Genomic DNA, 20,116 nt, shown 5'->3' on the forward strand with positions numbered 1-20,116 from the left:
ACACAGAGAATATACCTAGATGACTCAACCATGGGCCTGATCACACAGAGAATATACCTAGATGACTCAACCATGGGCCTGATCACACAGAAAATATACCTAGATGACTCCACCATGGGCCTGATAACACAGAGAATATACCTAGATGACTCCACCATGGGCCTGATCACACAGAAAATATACCTAGATGACTCCACCATGGGCCTGATCACACAGAAAATATACCTAGATTACTCCACCATGGGCCTGATCACACAGAGAATATACCTAGATGACTCCACCATGGGCCTGATCACACAGAGAATATACCTAGATGACTCAACCATGGGCCTGATAACACAGAGAATATACCTAGATTACTCAACCATGGGCCTGATAACACAGAGAATATACCTAGATTACTCAACCATGGGCCTGATAACACAGAGAATATACCTAGATGACTCCACCATGGGCCTGATAACACAGAGAATATACCTAGATTACTCAACCATGGGCCTGATCACACAGAGAATATACCTAGATTACTCAACCATGGGCCTGATAACACAGAGAATATACCTAGATTACTCAACCATGGGCCTGATAACACAGAGAATATACCTAGATTACTCAACCATGGGCCTGATAACACAGAGAATATACCTAGATGACTCAACCATGGGCCTGATCACACAGAGAATATACCTAGATGACTCAACCATGGGCCTGATCACACAGAAAATATACCTAGATGACTCCACCATGGGCCTGATAACACAGAGAATATACCTAGATGACTCCACCATGGGCCTGATCACACAGAAAATATACCTAGATTACTCCACCATGGGCCTGATCACACAGAGAATATACCTAGATGACTCCACCATGGGCCTGATCACACAGAAAATATACCTAGATTACTCCACCATGGGCCTGATCACACAGAGAATATACCTAGATGACTCCACCATGGGCCTGATCACACAGAGAATATACCTAGATGACTCCAACATGGGCCTGTTAACACAGAAAATATACCTAGATGACTCCACCATGGGCCTGATCACACAGAGAATATACCTAGATGACTCCACCATGGGCCTGATAACACAGAGAATATACCTAGATTACTCAACCATGGGCCTGATCACACAGAGAATATACCTAGATTACTCAACCATGGGCCTGATAACACAGAGAATATACCTAGATTACTCAACCATGGGCCTGATAACACAGAGAATATACCTAGATTACTCAACCATGGGCCTGATAACACAGAGAATATACCTAGATGACTCAACCATGGGCCTGATCACACAGAGAATATACCTAGATGACTCAACCATGGGCCTGATCACACAGAAAATATACCTAGATGACTCCACCATGGGCCTGATCACACAGAGAATATACCTAGATGACTCCACCATGGGCCTGATCACACAGAAAATATACCTAGATTACTCCACCATGGGCCTGCTCACACAGAGAATATACCTAGATTACTCCACCATGGGCCTGATCACACAGAGAATATACCTAGATGACTCCACCATGGGCCTGATCACACAGAGAATATACCTAGATGACTCCACCATGGGCCTGATAACACAGAAAATATACCTAGATGACTCCACCATGGGTCTGATCACACAGAGAATATACCTAGATGACTCCACCATGGGCCTGATCACACAGAGAATATACCTAGATGACTCCACCATGGGTCTGATCACACAGAGAATATACCTAGATGACTCCACCATGGGCCTGATCACACAGAGAATATACCTAGATGACTCCACCATGGGCCTGATCACACAGAGAATATACCTAGATGACTCCACCATGGGTCTGATCACACAGAGAATATACCTAGATGACTCCACCATGGGCCTGATCACACAGAGAATATATCTAGATGACTCCACCATGGGCCTGATTACACAGAGAATATACCTAGATTACTCCACCATGGGCCTGGATCAGAGCAGCAGAGCTCAGGGTTCCACAAGGTCTAGTCTTCTATCACATACTCTCTCACACCCATCTGACAGGCTTTTCACATACTCTGAAACTAGTACCATTAGTGTGTTAACAGCTTTAGGTATACTCTGAGACCGTATTACCAAAACCTACCATTTCTGACATCCAAGGGGAACTCTCCATGGCATAAGTAAAGGAGATTGATATACAGTGCCTTGCGAAAGTATTCGGCCCCCTTGAACTTTGCGACCTTTTGCCACATTTCAGGCTTCAAACAAAAAGATATAAAACTGTATTTTTTTGTGAAGAATCAACAACAAGTGGGACACAATCATGAAGTGCAACGACATTTATTGGATATTTCAAACTTTTTTAACAAATCAAAAACTGAAAAATTGGGCGTGCAAAATTATTCAGCCCCCTTAAGTTAATATTTTGTAGCGCCACCTTTTGCTGCGATTACAGCTGTAATTCGCTTGGGGTATGTCTCTATCAGTTTTGCACATCGAGAGACTGAATTTTTTCCCCCATTCCTCCTTGCAAAACAGCTCGAGCTCAGTGAGGTTGGATGGAGAGCATTTGTGAACAGCAGTTTTCAGTTCTTTCCACGGATTCTCGATTGGATTCAGGTCTGGACTTTGACTTGGCCATTCTAACACCTGGATATGTTTATTTTTGAACCATTCCATTGTAGATTTTGCTTTATGTTTTGGATCATTGTCTTGTTGGAAGACAAATCTCCTTCCCAGTCTCAGATCTTTTGCAGACTCCATCAGGTTTTCTTCCAGAATGGTCCTGTATTTGGCTCCATCCATCTTCTCATCAGTTTTAACCATCTTCCCTGTCCCTGCTGAAGAAAAGCAGGCCCAAACCATGATGCTGCCACCACCATGTTTGACAGTGGGGATGTTGTGTTCAGGGTGATGAGCTGTGTTGCTTTTACGCCAAACATAACATTTTGCATTGTTGCCAAAACGTTACATTTTGGTTTCATCTGACCAGATCACCTTCTTCCACATGTTTGGTGTGTCTCCCAGGTGGCTTGTGGCAAACTTTAAACAACACTTTTTATGGATATCTTTAAGAAATGGCTTTCTTCTTGCCACTCTTCCATAAAGGCCAGATTTGTGCAATATACGACTGATTGTTGTCCTATGGACAGAGTCTTCCACCTCAGCTGTAGATCTCTGCAGTTCATCCAGAGTGATCATGGGCCTCTTGGCTGTATCTCTGATCAGTCTTCTCCTTGTATGAGCTGAAAGTTTAGAGGGACGGCCAGGTCTTAGTAGATTTGCAGTGGTCTGATACTCCTTCCATTTGAATATTATCGCTTGCACAGTGCTCCTTGCTGATGTTTAAAGCTTGGGAAATCTTTTTGTATCCAAATCCGGCTTTAAACTTCTTCACAACATTATCTCGGACCTGCCTGGTGTGTTCCTTGTTCTTCACAATGCTCTCTGCGCTTTTAACGGACCTCTGAGACTATCACAGTGCAGGTGCATTTATACAGAGACTTAATTACACACAGGTGGATTGTATTTATCATCATTAGTCATTTAGGTCAACATTGGATCATTCAGAGATCCTCACTGAACTTCTGGAGAGAGTTTGCTGCACTGAAAGTAAAGGGGCTGAATAATTTTGCACGCCCAATTTTTCAGTTTTTGATTTGTTAAAAAAGTTTGAAATATCCAATAAATGTCGTTCCACTTCATGATTGTGTCCCACTTGTTGTTGATTCTTCACAAAAAAATACAGTTTTATATCTTTATGTTTGAAGCCTGAAATGTGGCAAAAGGTCGCAAAGTTCAAGGGGGCCGAATACTTTCGCAAGGCACTGTATAGTGATCTGTGTCCGATCGATAACTCTCCTCCAGTCATTATATTTGTGTTGAGACAGAGTTCAGATAAATCCCTCACAGTGACTGTAGACTAAATCTGAGTGTATTCTGCTGTGTGTGTGTGAGAGAGTGCTTTTGAGGGGAATGCAGATGGCAAGATGCCCCAAACACAGAAAATAAACAGCAACAGGCACAAACCCCTCCAGAGATATTTGACTTTTTGAGAATCCTCTCAACCCCATTCTACCGAAGCAAACTAATTAAAGTGTTTGCAGCCCACAGCAATAACACTGTCTCCAGTCTGCAGTGGCTGGGGGGCTCCAGGGGGAGAGAGAAGCTGTCTACGGTACATAACACAGAGTTCAGATCCCAAACATAGAGGTTTTATTAAAGACTCCATTCAGCCAGTCTAAACCAGGAATACACCACTGGGAGGAGAAAACAGAACAATAGTCTCCAGGCAACACCAGTGTGTGTGTGAGGGCCCCTGGCCCCCTGCCCCAGTGTTGCCTGTCTCTAGATCCTGGGCCAAGCCCCATACACAAGAGGAGGGCTTATTCAATATTTGATCAGGTTATCTTCAAGAAAAGGCGGACAGGGCTTGGGGCTAGAGAGTAGGCCAGGCAGTACCTCTCTACAGCAGGCTCTGGTTCTCTGGTTCTCTGGTTCCTATGGTGCTGTTGACTTCAAAGCTGCTAACTACAGGCCAGGAATGTATCACTGGCCCGGGAGAGGTTTTGCGAGGGAGAAGGAGAAGGGAGAGGGTAGAAAGAGAGGGGTGGAGGGGTTCCAGATAGAGATTTGAGGGGGGGCTATTTGGGGAGACCCCCAGTGCTGGGTGGGGTGCAGGTTAGAAGTGGGGGTGACAGAGATGGGTGAGAGTGGTGTAGCTATGACAGCAGGACAAGAGGGGGAGACAGGTAAGAGGGAGACAGGGGAAGGTAAGAGGTAGACAGGTACGAGGGAGACAGGTAAGAGGGAGACAGGGGAAGGTAAGAGGTAGACAGGTAAGAGGGAGACAGGGGAAGGTAAGAGGTAGACAGGTAAGAGGGAGACAGGTAAGAGGGAGACAGGGGAAGGTAAGAGGTAGACAGGTAAGAGGGAGACAGGTAAGAGGGAGACAGGGGAAGGTAAGAGGTAGACAGGTAAGAGGGAGACAGGTAAGAGGGAGACAGGTAAGAGGGAGACAGATAAGAGGGAGACAGGTAAGAGGGAGACAGGGGAAGGTAAGAGGTAGACAGGTAAGAGGGAGACAGGTAAGAGGGAGATAGATAAGAGGGGGACAGATAAGAGGTAGACAAATAAGAGGGAGACAGGTAAGAGGGAGACAAATAAGAGGGAGACAAGGGAGTGTAAGAGGGAGACAGGTAAGAGGGAGAAAGATAAGAGGGGGACAGATAAGAGGGAGACAGGTAAGAGGTAGACAAATAAGAGGGAGACAGGTAAGAGGGAGACAAATAAGAGGGAGACAGGTAAGAGGGAGACAGATAAGAGGGAGACAGGTAAGAGGGAGACAGGTAAGAGGTAGACAGATAAGAGGGAGACAGATAAGAGGGAGACAGGTAAGAGGTAGACAGATAAGAGGGAGACAGGTAAGAGGGAGACAGATAAGAGGGAGACAGGTAAGAGCGAGACAGGTTAGAGGGAGACAGGTAAGAGGGAGACAGGTATGCAACCCTGGCCCGGGAGAGTGATTCGCTGAAATGAATTGATGACAAATACTTTAATCAGTAAGGTAGGTCACTCCCATAGAATTCTATGGTCACTTCCACTGAGACCTACTTTGAAATGTGGATTACCAGGTTTATATGCGCTGTGTGCAATAGCCTGGGGACGAGGTTATGTGATTTCTGACAGAACTGTTTATTAGTAGTCCGGCTATGAGGCCTGTGTATCTTGTTCTGCCTGTACAGCTATGGGGCCTGTGTATCTTGTTCTGTCTGTACAGCTATGGGGCCTGTGTATCTTGTTCTGCCTGTACAGCTATGGGGCCTGTGTATCTTGTTCTGCCTGTACAGCTATGAGGCCTGTGTATCTTGTTCTGCCTGTACAGCTATGGGGCCTGTGTATCTTGTTCTGCCTGTACAGCTATGAGGCCTGTGTATCTTGTTCTGCCTGTACAGCTATGAGGCCTGTGTATCTTGTTCTGCCTGTACAGCTATGAGGCCTGTGTATCTTGTTCTGCCTGTACAGCTATGAGGCCTGTGTATCTTGTTCTGCCTGTACAGCTATGAGGCCTGTGTATCTTGTTCTGCCTGTACAGCTATGAGGCCTGTGTATCTTGTTCTGCCTGTACAGCTATGGGGCCTGTGTATCTTGTTCTGCCTGTACAGCTATGGGGCCTGTGTATCTTGTTCTGCCTGTACAGCTATGAGGCCTGTGTATCTTGTTCTGCCTGTACAGATATGGGGCCTGTGTATCTTGTTCTGCCTGTACAGCTATGAGGCCTGTGTATCTTGTTCTGCCTGTACAGCTATGAGGCCTGTGTATCTTGTGCTGCCTGTACAGCTATGAGGCCTGTGTATCTTGTTCTGCCTGTACAGCTATGGGGCCTGTGTATCTTGTTCTGCCTGTACAGCTATGAGGCCTGTGTATCTTGTTCTGCCTGTACAGCTATGAGGCCTGTGTATCTTGTTCTGCCTGTACAGCTATGAGGCCTGTGTATCTTGTTCTGCCTGTACAGCTATGGGGCCTGTGTATCTTGTTCTGCCTGTACAGCTATGAGGCCTGTGTATCTTGTTCTGCCTGTACAGCTATGGGGCCTGTGTATCTTGTTCTGCCTGTACAGCTATGAGGCCTGTGTATCTTGTTCTGCCTGTACAGCTATGAGGCCTGTGTATCTTGTTCTGCCTGTACAGCTATGAGGCCTGTGTATCTTGTTCTGCCTGTACAGCTATGGGGCCTGTGTATCTTGTTCTGCCTGTACAGCTATGGGGCCTGTGTATCTTGTTCTGCCTGTACAGCTATGGGGCCTGTGTATCTTGTTCTGCCTGTACAGCTATGGGGCCTGTGTATCTTGTTCTGCCTGTACAGCTATGAGGCCTGTGTATCTTGTTCTGCCTGTACAGCTATGAGGCCTGTGTATCTTGTTCTGCCTGTACAGCTATGAGGCCTGTGTATCTTGTTCTGCCTGTACAGCTATGGGGCCTGTGTATCTTGTTCTGCCTGTACAGCTATGAGGCCTGTGTATCTTGTTCTGCCTGTACAGCTATGGGGCCTGTGTATCTTGTTCTGCCTGTACAGCTATGGGGCCTGTGTATCTTGTTCTGCCTGTACAGCTATGAGGCCTGTGTATCTTGTTCTGCCTGTACAGCTATGGGGCCTGTGTATCTTGTTCTGCCTGTACAGCTATGAGGCCTGTGTATCTTGTTCTGCCTGTACAGCTATGGGGCCTGTGTATCTTGTTCTGCCTGTACAGCTATGAGGCCTGTGTATCTTGTTCTGCCTGTACAGCTATGAGGCCTGTGTATCTTGTTCTGCCTGTACAGCTATGGGGCCTGTGTATCTTGTTCTGCCTGTACAGCTATGAGGCCTGTGTATCTTGTTCTGCCTGTACAGCTATGAGGCCTGTGTATCTTGTTCTGCCTGTACAGCTATGAGGCCTGTGTATCTTGTTCTGCCTGTACAGCTATGAGGCCTGTGTATCTTGTTCTGCCTGTACAGCTATGAGGCCTGTGTATCTTGTTCTGCCTGTACAGCTATGGGGCCTGTGTATCTTGTTCTGTCTGTGCAGCTATGAGGCCTGTGTATCTTGTTCTGCCTGTACAGCTATGGGGCCTGTGTATCTTGTTCTGCCTGTACAGCTATGAGGCCTGTGTATCTTGTTCTGCCTGTACAGCTATGAGGCCTGTGTATCTTGTTCTGCCTGTACAGCTATGGGGCCTGTGTATCTTGTTCTGCCTGTACAGCTATGAGGCCTGTGTATCTTGTTCTGCCTGTACAGCTATGAGGCCTGTGTATCTTGTTCTGCCTGTACAGCTATGGGGCCTGTGTATCTTGTTCTGTCTGTACAGCTATGAGGCCTGTGTATCTTGTTCTGCCTGTACAGCTATGAGGCCTGTGTATCTTGTTCTGCCTGTACAGCTATGAGGCCTGTGTATCTTGTTCTGCCTGTACAGCTATGAGGCCTGTGTATCTTATTCTGCCTGTACAGCTATGAGGCCTGTGTATCTTGTTCTGCCTGTACAGCTATGGGGCCTGTGTATCTTGTTCTGCCTGTACAGCTATGGGGCCTGTGTATCTTGTTCTGCCTGTACAGCTATGGGGCCTGTGTATCTTGTTCTGCCTGTACAGCTATGGGGCCTGTGTATCTTGTTCTGCCTGTACAGCTATGGGGCCTGTGTATCTTGTTCTGCCTGTACAGCTATGAGGCCTGTGTATCTTGTTCTGCCTGTACAGCTATGAGGCCTGTGTATCTTGTTCTGCCTGTACAGCTATGAGGCCTGTGTGGCTGCTGTGTGTTGCTTTCACATGTTTCTGGAACAGGATGTGGATGCCTGTGGTTATGGAGAAATGTTGAAGGAAGCAACGAGCAGGAAATGATGCAGAGCGATGTCAGGTTTAGGTTGACGTTTCAACAATCATCAGTCAGCATGTACACCAGGGTTACAGATGGAGAGCTGAGAGCAGAAGTAACATTCTACAGTACTGTATCCCTCAGCTGACACCGTCAAACCCCACATCCAACTCACTGCAGCTTGAGATGTGTGTGTGAGTCCTTGACCTCGTTGTATGAAGTGTGCTGTGTATATTGTTGTCTCCTATGTCTTAGTCAGGTTTGTAGGTAACACTCCACTGGGACCTGTGTGTCAACAGATCACCAAATAAACTAGATCTTTCCATCTGTCTCCACCAGCCAGGAAACTATCTGACCCAAGGATGCAGTTAGTTCCTCAGTCCAGTCATCACTTTAGGGAGAGCTGTGTGTGTGTGTGTGTGTGTGTGTGTGTGTGTGTGTGTGTGTGTGTGTGTGTGTGTGTGTGTGTGTGTGTGTGTGTGTGTGTGTGTGTGTGTGTGTGTGTGTGTGTGTGTGTGTGTGTGGGCGTGCGTGCGTGTGCGTGTGCGTGCGTGTGCGTGTGTGTCCTCAGCTGATTAAAGCCAGTCAGGCCTCAGTGATCAGGCATTTAGCCATCTCTCCAGTCTGAATGCCAAACACAAGAGAGCATGCCCAGACCAGCCATGTGTGGAGACCGGCCAAGCTGATAGACAGAAGAGAAACCCGGGGAAGAGGGGATGGAGGGAAATGATTAGAAAAAACATGGCTGTGTTCACTAAGGAGAAAGAAGAGACAAAGCTTTATAATACAAAACAAAACTAAGTGTTCTGGATGAGTTCAGTTATAATCACCTCATGAACATAACCCTGGACTAGAGGTCATGAACATAACCCTGGACTAGAGGTCATGAACATAACCCTGGACTAGAGGTCATGAACATAACCCTGGACTAGAGGTCATGAACATAACCCTGGACTAGAGGTCCTGAACATAACCCTGGACTAGAGGTCATGAACATAACCCTGGACTAGAGGTGATGAACATAACCCTGGGCTAGAGGTGATGAACATAACCCTGGACTAGAGGTCCTGAACATAACCCTGGACTAGAGGTCATGAACATAACCCTGGACTAGAGGTCATGAGCATAACCCTGGACTAGAGGTCGTGAACATAACCCTGGACTAGAGGTCGTGAACATAACCCTGTACTAGAGGTCGTGAACATAACCCTGGATTAGAGGTGATGAACAAAACCCTGGACTAGAGGTCGTGAACATAACCCTGGACTAGAGATCATGAACATAACCCTGGACTAGAGGTCGTGAACATAACCCTGTACTAGAGGTCATGAACATAACCCTGGACTAGAGGTCATGAACATAACCCTGGACTAGAGGTCATGAACATAACCCTGGACTAGAGGTGATGAACATAACCCTGGACTAGAGGTTGTGAACATAACCCTGGACGAGAGGTGATGAACATAACCCTGGACTAGAGGTGATGAATATAACCCTGGACGAGAGGTGATGAATATAACCCTGGACGAGAGGTCTTCTAAGGAGAGATTTTGTGTTGATTTTAGATCTACTTCCTGGTAGTGCTTCTGCAGAATGAAGCTGTTTCACAGACCCCATGGCATCCCTCCCTATTCAGTCATCCTCTTCCTCCCTTCATCCCTCCCTATTCAGTCATCCTCTTCCTCCCTTCATCTCTCCCTATTCAGTCATCCTCTTCCTCCCTTCATCCCTCCCTATTCAGTCATCCTCTTCCTCCCTTCATCCCTCCCCTATTCAGTCATCCTCTTCCTCCCTTCATCTCTCCCTCCTTCCATCTCTCCCTTCTTCCTTCCCTCCTTCCATCTCTCCCTCCTTCCTTCCTCCCTTCATCTCTCCCTCCTTCCTTCCTCCCTTCATCTCTTCCTCTTCCTTCCCTTCTTCCACCTCTGCATCTCTCCTGTACCTAGAGGACAATGCTGTGACATGGCTCTTCACAGCAGCTCTGTCTTTGTGACTATTCACCCCACGACTGACCCTGAAATCTATCCTCTCTCTCTCCTCTCTCTATCCTCTCTCTATACTCTCTATACTCTCTCTCTACCCCGCCCCCCTCTCTATCTGTCTCTGGGCTGTAAAGTGTCTGTCACTTAAAGAGGGAGCCAACCTTTAAAGGTTGAATTGCTGCACAGATGAGCACTGACCTTTTACAGCGGACACTGTATGTAAGATGGCTCCGTACGACACACACACACACACACACACACACACACACACACACACACACACACACACACACACACACACACACACACACACACACACACACACACACACACACACACACACACACACACACACACACACACACACACACACACACACTGAGGGTGAGGGGGCAGACAGGGAGAACCAAATGCCAGGGAGGAATGTCCAACAAGATGAATTCTTCAATCAGCCAGATACATTTGAATCTCTACTTTTTAATCCCCCTCTTCTCAGCCTGTTCAAGTCCAGGTGGGAGGCGTCTGTTAAAGAGGATGGAAGTATAGGTCACACACAGGTCTAACATGTCTTCTCTTCCCACTAAAACTGAGTGGACCTATCGCAGTGTGTGTGTGTGTTCTTGTCTCATGTCAGATTGCGTGGTGATGGCGACAGCTCGTTGACAGAGTAATTGGTGTAGCTTGTAGTGACAACGAGGGGGAGCTCCAATTAATCCATTGATTTACATTTAAATAGGACCTGAAAGGTTACAGGCTGCTAACTGTCATCTGCATTTTCTTACCATGCTGATGTCTGACTGACACACACACACACACACACACACACACACACACACACACACACACACACACACACACACACACACACACACACACACACACACACACACACACACACACACACACACACACACACACACACACACACACACACACACACAGTAGCTAGCCCTGCATATAATTATAGGCAAAAGGTGTTAATTACAATGTCATGCATTAGTCATGGTTGCTTGGCTCTTTTGATTACTGTTTTATTCTGGAATGAATATCATCTCATCTGTCAGTTTTAGTCTGCCTCTGCTCCGTCTGACAAGTTAATGCCATGAGATGATCACTGCCGATTTGCAATGCTGAGAGGGATGTGTGTGAATATGTTTCTCTCATAATGTATGTATGTGTCTTTCTGTCTGTCTGTCTTTCTGCCCGTGTAGCTCAGTTGGTAGAGCATGGCGCTTGCAACGCCAGGGTTGTGGGTTTGATTCCCACTGGGGACCAGAAAATAATATCAATCAAATGAAAAATAGTGAATGTCTGCACTCACTGCTGTATGTTGATCTGGATAAGAGCGTCTGCTAAATGACAAACACATGTCCAATCTGAGTCTGTGTCCTCGAATATGGCCTGTGTGGTTGACAGTGTGCACACAATCATGTGTGTTTTAATCTGTGTGTGTTGATGTGCATGGCCTGCAGTATCCAGGTCGGAGGTCAGCACAGTGAGAGAGAATAGCATCAGGTGTGTTTAATACCTTTCTAAATCCCTTGATGATCACCAACACTCTTCTGTTCTCTTCTTACTGACGCACATCAAATAATCGTCTGCAGGTGTCTGAACAATAACTAATTGAGCTAATTATGATGTTCCCTCCCTCTTTGTGTGTGTGTGTGTATTACTGTATGTATGGTTAAGGTAAGGGGTAAACCAGGAATACTTCAATAGAAAAGCAGAAAGCCTCCAAAGCCAACAGTTCTGCTAAGTGAGATGTGCAGTGTGGTAATGATGCCATCTATCACTTCACCCCTCCTCTTCTCCTTCCCTCCTTCCCTCCATGCCTCCTCTCCTCCATCAGCCACGCTGGACCCATTCATTTACCAGTCTATTTATGGCCCTATGAAAACACTAACGAGAGGAGAATAGTCACACTGGCACGAGAACAGGAGTTATGGGAAATGGGGAAAGAGGGGGTAAACCGGGAAAAACTGGAAGGGAGAAAGGAGGGAGACTGTTATGGAACATACCAAACCATAGCGCTCCAGTTGTCCTGTTGAGGGAGAAGCCGAGCAGTTCTGACCTCCACATTGGAGTGTGTATCATATAGCTCTGTTACTGAACTGGGACATCTACAGCCTCTCTCCCTATTCTCTCTCTATTTCCTCTCTCTTTCCTCTTTGTTTCCTCTCTCTATTCTCTCTCTCTTTCCTCTCTCTTTCCTTTCTGTTTCCTCTCTCTATTTTCTCTCTCTTTCCTCTCAATATTCTCTCTCTTTCCTCTCTGTTTCCTCTCTGTTTCCTCTCTCTTTCCTCTCTGTTTCCTCTCTCTATTCTCTCTCTTTCCTCTCAATATTCTCTCTCTATCCTCTCTCTATTCTCTCTCCCTGTCAGCTTTCAGCCATAGTGTTGGTGTAGTGGTGGTTACAATGAATGTTGGAGTGAACCCCATTCTGTATTGTACCTCTCTCCATCCCTCTGTCTCAATGATTCTGAAACACTAGTGAATGGAGCCACAGTATCTGGGGATGAGAGAGAGAGGGAGAGGGGCAGTAATAGTAGTGGGCATTTGGTGATTAATGGCTCCTTTTCGATTTCTGTTTTAAAAATTCACAATGCATTATGTGGGTTGAATGCTGTAACACCATACAAGTAAATGAATACAAGTCCCATGATGGCAGTGACTACAAGTCCCATGATGGCAGTGACTACAAGTCCCATGATGGCAGTGACTACAAGTCCCATGATGGCAGTGACTACAAGTCCCATGATGGCAGTGACTGCCCATGGCTGCTATTAAACATCACTTATTCACATGACTTTACTTTAATCAAATAAATCAGTTGCTGTGTATATTACATTTGTTCTATTTGATTATGATTATGATTATTATTTCATTACAAGTCTAATCTCTGTAGAGCTGCTGTCTGACAAAAGCTCTATTTTATTCATTTTTCAAAGTAAATAAGGCATACTTTAATTATGACTGTTGAATACCAACTATCCATCACTTAGATCATGTATTCTCAGGTAGAGGTACCTGGCGAAGCAACGGCTCTCTATCCCTCTCCATCACACATTCTTCTGTCTCTTCTCCATCTCCATGTCTGCCCCACACTAACATAACATAGCAGGCATAAACGAAACACACAGACCAGACAAGTAGGCGCGCAATGGATTATGGTCATTGTATTTAATTTTCACTTTTTCTGCACTAAACTATGTAGAATATTGGCCTGTTGGAAACTACAACTCCTGACTACATTGCACAGTTCGGGCTTGATCTGATTTATCTCTAGAGAAAATGTGCAATGTGCGCATTCAGCTCACTGAAAACAAACAAACCAAATGGAATTCAAATAACTGAATCAACATCAGTTGTTGGAAAAACCAAAGAAATAGCCTCAATGTTGGTTAATCGCTTAGCACTAGCCTACACTCACAGAAGTAGACTTATTGAAGAGCACTTAGCCTGTTTGTGTCCTGAAGTGTGTTTCTTTGACCAATGTTACCGTATGAGCTGCCACGTGTGTGTGTGCGTGCGTGCGCGTATGCGTGTGTGTGTGTGCGTGCGCACGTGCATGTGTGTGTGCGTGCGTGCGTGCATGTGTGCGCGTGCGTGTGTGTGTGTGTGTGTGCGTGCGTGTGTGTGTATGTGTGCGTGCGTGCGTGTGTGTGCATGTGCGTGCGTGCGTATCAATCCTGCCTGAACAGAGGGGCCCACCAAAGGGCTTGTTTTTCACTGTGTCCGTCACTGAGCTCCACCCTGCTGTTTTAACACATCAGTAAGACTAATACTGATGCTAAGCAGCCAGGAGACAGGAAGGAACACACATACACACACACACACACACACACACCATGGTGTGTGAGTATAGTTTTGCTGAATTCAGCTCCTAGGATGTGACTGTTATTTCTTTAATGGGAGGTAAAGGAGACTCTCTCTCTCTTCCTGTCATTGTCTTCTCCAGAAGGTTTGAGAGAAGGAGCACTGTCCCCTCCTACCCCTGATGGATAGGTCAGTGTAGCTGTCACTGGACAGTCCCTATGGTGACAAATAGGAGCAGAGAGACATGGACATATCTCTCTGAAAACCAATATGGTGACAGGCATCCTGCTTTCTGTCACCACATCCATCTACTCTACATCACACACACACACACACACACACACACACACACACACACACACACACACACACACACACACACACACACACACACACACACACACACACACACACACACACACACACACACACACACACACACACACACACACACACACACACACACACACGTCTCTGATCTGAGACTATGTTGTGTTTCCATTTATAAAACTCTCCCATAAATACCCAGAGGTCTGTCTGCTTGTGTGTTTTTGTCATCAGAATAATGTAAACACCTCATGTAACACTGTACATGTACACTGGGGCTGGGTATACTGTGAGGGAATGTATGGATGTCGCAATTTATGAGTGAGTTCCTATGTGTGCAGCCATGTTGCATATATGTCTGAAGATCAACCGGGAAGCAGCGGTTGGTGAGGGGTGAGGAAAGGGTGAGGAATGGGTGAGGAATGGGGGAGGGGTGAGAAAAGGGTGAGGGGTGAGGAAGGGGTGAGGAGCTGGTGAGGAATGGGTGAGGAAAGGGTGAGGGGTGAGGAGCTGGTGAGGAAAGGGTGAGGAGCTGGTGAGGAGCTGGTGAGGAATGGGTGAGGGGTGAGGAGCTGGTGAGGAATGGGTGAGGGGTGAGGAATGGGTGAGGGGAAGGGATGATGAGCTGGTGAGGAAAGGGTGAGGAATGGGTTAGGAATGGGTGAGGAATGGGTGAGGGGTGAGGAATGGGTGAGGAGTGGGTGAGGAAAGGGTGAGGAGTGAGGAAAGGGTGAGGAGTGGGTGAGGAAGGGTGAGGCCCAGGTCAGGTGAGATTCTTGATGTGTTGACTGACTATGCACGATGTCTGGGCCCATCTACATTGTCTATCTGTACTTCACTCTGACACCACACACACAGACAATCTCAGACACACTTAGATTAGATGAATGGGGCCCAGCCGTAACACATGGAGCGACGCCCCGTAGAGTATGTGTCAGAAGAGGAGTGATTTAGAGGTGTAAGGCCTGGATCAATGCTGAGACACCTGCCGAGGGAATCTAACTATCTCACACACACATACACACACACCCTGCTACTGCCCCCGACCCTCAACTCCCAGCCCCTGCCTGTGTCTGAGGAAACCCTGTTTCACCGTCCGCCATGTTGCTTTAGATTTCAGGCCTCCAGTGAGGTGGCATATGACAGTAGAGGACTGGGAAAGCATACTCTGTGTGTGTGTGTGTGTGTGTGTGTGTGTGTGTGTGTGTGTGTGTGTGTGTGTGTGTGTGTGTGTGTGTGTGTGTGTGTGTGTGTGTGTGTGTGTGTGTGTGTGTGTGTGTGTGAGAGAGAGAGAAGTGAGACTGTTTTGTTCTCCTCACCAGTGCTGCATAACCCTTCTAAAGTCACTTCCCCTGGTGACTTTAGTAAACCAAGCATTGCTACACTGAGTTGTCAGCTGTGCGAATAAAACATTAACATGTGTTTTAATGTCACCTTCCATATAGATGACTATTAATCCCATTCACTATGTGTGAGACTGGGGCACGACAGAGCTAGAGTAGCCACACTGTTAACACAGAAAGGATAGAGCCTGTTGTGTTTGGCTTCTTTGACTGTTTTATAAAGACTGAGGACAGGGAGGTGGAAATGGGCCATCCTCTCTCACAGTGTGTGTGTCTGTGTGTGTTGTTCTAGCTGACCTATTTTTGCCCAGTCTTAAAGAGGACCCTTCCTTCCCTCCCTGTCACTGGCACTGGTCACCAAACCTCCCCTCTACCGGGGCTACACATGTCTGCACAAACATGCCACATACATGCCAACCCTACTGTATGTTTAATGATGCATGAGGAGTCTAAATACTATTCTCTCGGTCTGTCCCATTTCTCTTCTCTCTCTGTCCTGAGGGAGATAAACAGAGAACAGACTATTGGCTGTTGGCTGATCTTTCTCTGTGAATCCCTCTGTCCCTAAGGCGCATCAGAAATCTGTAGCCTCAATAGTAGTCGTGGAAACGGCCATATGGCCACAAATGGCCAATGTTCCCACACAGGAACACAAAGACAGGCTGGCAGTAAATCACGCTGGTGCAGGATCTGTCTCTACCCCTCTCTCTCTCTCTGTCTCTGTGTGTCTCGGGGGTGTAGTTATCATCACTGCATCCCGGACACAGGCATTCACCTCTCTACAATAGCCTTGGGAAGAGGAGAATAGGGATGGAATGGGGTTTATGGCTGGTGTGTGTATGTGTTCGGGGTATCCCCCATCCCCCCCACCGTCATCTGTCCAACACATAGATTTATCAGCATGAGATGTGAAACTGTGGTGGGTCCACTAGTCACTGAGGGAATGAGACAGAGACCCAAGACAGAATGAGATGGACACAGAAAGAGGCTGGGAGAAAGAAAGATGGAGAGACTGACAGACAGACAGTGAGAGGGAGAAAGAGAGATATAGACAGGCTTTAGACATTATGTTAATAGGCTTAGTTGTCCTCGGACACCTCATCCCCCTCTTCTTCTCCTTTAATGTTCCCTTCTTCTTCTTGTTTAATTCTGTCTCTCTGGGTGGTTGGAGGCAGCAGACTGGAAGCTTGAGAGTTCCAGAGTGGCAATGTCCTGGATTTTCTCAATGACCTGCTGTGTGTGTGTGTGTGTGTGTGTGTGTGTGTGTGTGTGTGTGTGTGTGTGTGTGTGTGTGTGTGTGCGTGCGTGTGTGCGTGCGTGCGTGCGTGCGTGCGTGCGTGTGTGTGGGCAGCGTGATGTCCTGGATTCTCTCAGTGACCTGGCTAAAGTGGAGGATGTGGGAAAAGGTTATTGCATCCTCTGTGGATGCGGCAAGGAGATGGCCCATGCCTGTGGGTGTGTGTTTGTTGTGTGTGAGAGAGAGAGGTTGGCATATTTACCATGTCTCAGTTTTATAGCTTTCCACAAAGAGCCAGCTGTGGCTATAGAGCCTGCAGAGCAGAGAGACTGTGGTGCCCGAGCCAGGCATTCCATGGGAGGCCTCGGCAACATTTATTGTTATCAATGCAGGAAACAGCTTTACACTCACTCTCACTCACCCTCTCCATTCACCCTCAAACCAAAATCCTCCCCTCCCCCACACGCCCTCTCTCCTCACCTAGGGGTGATGTTGGGATCTCAGCGGTCCTGCGACTCAGCACAAATTCTAATAAGCCTTTGATGAGTTGATTAAATGAATTGATCTTTTCTTCATCCTCTGGAACGAGGGGTGAGGGAGGGAGCCCTGGGGGTGTGCGTGAGGTGCTGCTCTGATGAACCAGGACTGTGTGTGTGTTTGTGTGTGCGTGTGTGTCTACATCTGCGTATGTGTCTGTGTGTGTGTGCTTATGGCAGCCACGACTGTTGAAACGCAGCCTGCCTGAAACACAGCCTGCCTGAAACGCAGCCCGCCTGAAACACAGCCTACCTGAAACGCAGCCTGCCTGAAACACAGCCTGCCTGAAACACAGTTGTCATTGCAGTGAGAGGGTTAGAAAGTGAGTTAGAAAGCGGGAGTGTACTTCCAATTTTACACTAGCTCACAGAGGCAGAGTTAGCTGTCGAGAGGCAGTGTGTGTTAGCTGTAGTGTGTGAGCTGTGTTAAGGTAGTGTGTTAGCTGTAGTGTGTGAACTGTGTTGAGGCATTGTGTTAGCTGTTGTGTGTGAGCTGTGTTGAGGCAATGTGTTAGCTGTTGTGTGTGAGCTGTTTTGAGGCAGTGTGTGAGCTGTGTTGAGGCAGTGTGTGTGAGCTGTGTTGAGACAGTGTGTGTGAGCTGTTTTGAGGCAGTGTGTTAGCTGTAGTGTGTGAGCTGTTGAGGCAGTGTGTGTGAGTTGTGTTGGGGCAGATTGTGTTTGTGTTGTTAACTGCAGGGTAATGGCACTGAAGAGGCCCTCAATCCAGCTCTATTCATCCCCTACCTACCGCTCTCAAAAAGCCTCTTCAGATGCACCGCAGCACAGTTGGAGTGTGTTTGTGTGTTTTTGTGTGTGTGTATGTGTTTGTGTTCGTGTATGCTGGTGTGTGTGTGTGTGTGTGTGTGTGTGTGTGTGTGTGTGTGTGTGTGTGTGTGTGTGTGTGTGTGTGTGTGTGTGTGTGTGTGTGTGTGTGTGTGTGTGTGTGTGTGTGTGTGTGTGTGTGTGTGTGTGTGTAACCCTGGCACTCCTCTGCCTAATTAAGCGATCTGATCAGAGCTGATTTGAATAACAAAAGAGAGGAGCGGAGAGGAGAGGAAAGGAGAGGAGAGGAGTAAAGGGTTTGGGTCTATAGTAGCAGCATTGTAGCAGGCAGGAAACACATGTTTGGTAGAGTAAACAGTCCCCAGTGTTCAGTACACATTACCGTGCTTATATAGCCACCACACAACAGTCAGGGAACATGGCTGGGGAGGGGTGGAGTTCGCCCTCCCTCCCTGTCTCACCCTCACTCCCTCCTTACCTCCTTCAGAAACTCCTTCCATCTCTAACTCTGAGTAGTCCGTCTCCCACAGGAACACTGATCCAATCTGTCTATGTGAGGCAATTTAAGGGGGGTAGGAAGGAAGGAAGGAAGGAAGGAAGGAAGGAAGGAAGGAAGGAAGGAAGGAAAGGAGGGAAAGCGGCTAAAAGTCGATGTGACCTTGTAGACTGGAGGGAGTAGGTCTCTGAAGCAGGAAATCATTTGTTTAGTCCGCACTCTGTTTCTGCTCTGTTTACTAAAAACCCATGTGTGTGTGTGTGTGTGTGTGTGTGTGTGTGTGTGTGTGTGTGTGTGTGTGTGTGTGTGTGTGTGTGTGTGTGTGTGTGTGTGTGTGTGTGTGTGTGTGTGTGTGTGTGTGTGTGTGTGTGTGTGTGTGTGTGTGTGTGTGTGTGTGTGTGTGTGTGTGTGTGTGTGTTGTGTGTCTGTGTGTGTGTTTGTGAGTACCTGCACCCCAGATTAAAGGAGACAATCAGCAGACTAATTAATATTAGATGAGGTATTGTGTGACCTGGGCCTCTAGCGATTCTGCTAATTATGTCAATGATTCTCCACAGTCTTCCATACAGCTGGACAATGGAGCTTTACACATTACCTGTCATATCATATGACTGACACTAGCACACAAGGATGAGGATGTGGACAATGGTGTGTGTACATGTGTGTGTGCCTTCGCCATGGGACTAGGTATTCTATCATGGCCAGGTCTTGAGAGCAGCAGACAGGGATAGTGTTACCGATATAATTAGTGCTAACAGGCCTGCTGAATGGATGCACTTGTCCACAATAACCCCTCAGTCACTGACAGCTCTGCCTGGTTGTCTCTCTCTCTCTCTCTCTCTCTCTCTCTCTCTCTCTCTCTCTCTCTCTCTTTCTCTCTCTTTCTCTCTCTCTCCCTCTCTCTCTCTCTCTCTCTCTCTCTCTCTCTCTCTCTCTCTCTCTCTCTCTCTCTCTCTCTCTCTCTCTCTCTCTCTCTCTCTCTCTCTCTCTCTCTCTCCCTCTCTCTCTCTCTCTCTCTCTCTCTCTCTCTCTCTCTCTCTCTCTCTCTCTCTCTCTCTCTCTCTCTCTCTCTCTCTCTCTCTCTCTCTCTCTCTCTCTCTCTCTCTCTCTCTCTCTCTCTCTCTCTCTCCATCCTTCTACTCAGTCTTTGTCCCTCATATCTTCTCTCTGATGGATTAAAGTGCAGTTAAACGGAGCAGAGTGGATATGAGATGCTGGGAATCATGGATACACACACACAGCCTACAAACACAAACAGATAAACA

At 47.1% G+C, this 20,116-nt stretch overlaps 1 protein-coding gene and 1 non-coding gene across 8 annotated transcripts in view; both read left to right on the forward strand.

The window, feature by feature from the left end:
- Positions 1 to 20,116, forward strand: part of LOC118375979 (ephrin type-A receptor 3-like) — an 822,287-nt gene that overhangs the window by 91,566 nt on the left and 710,605 nt on the right. The window lies entirely within an intron of this gene.
- trnaa-ugc (transfer RNA alanine (anticodon UGC)) lies at positions 11,515 to 11,587 on the forward strand. The gene has a single exon. It is a non-coding gene; the product is annotated as a tRNA-Ala (tRNA).

The sequence above is a fragment of the Oncorhynchus keta genome, chromosome 7 (assembly GCF_023373465.1).
Source record: "Oncorhynchus keta strain PuntledgeMale-10-30-2019 chromosome 7, Oket_V2, whole genome shotgun sequence".
NCBI classification, from domain to species: Eukaryota; Metazoa; Chordata; class Actinopteri; order Salmoniformes; family Salmonidae; genus Oncorhynchus; species Oncorhynchus keta.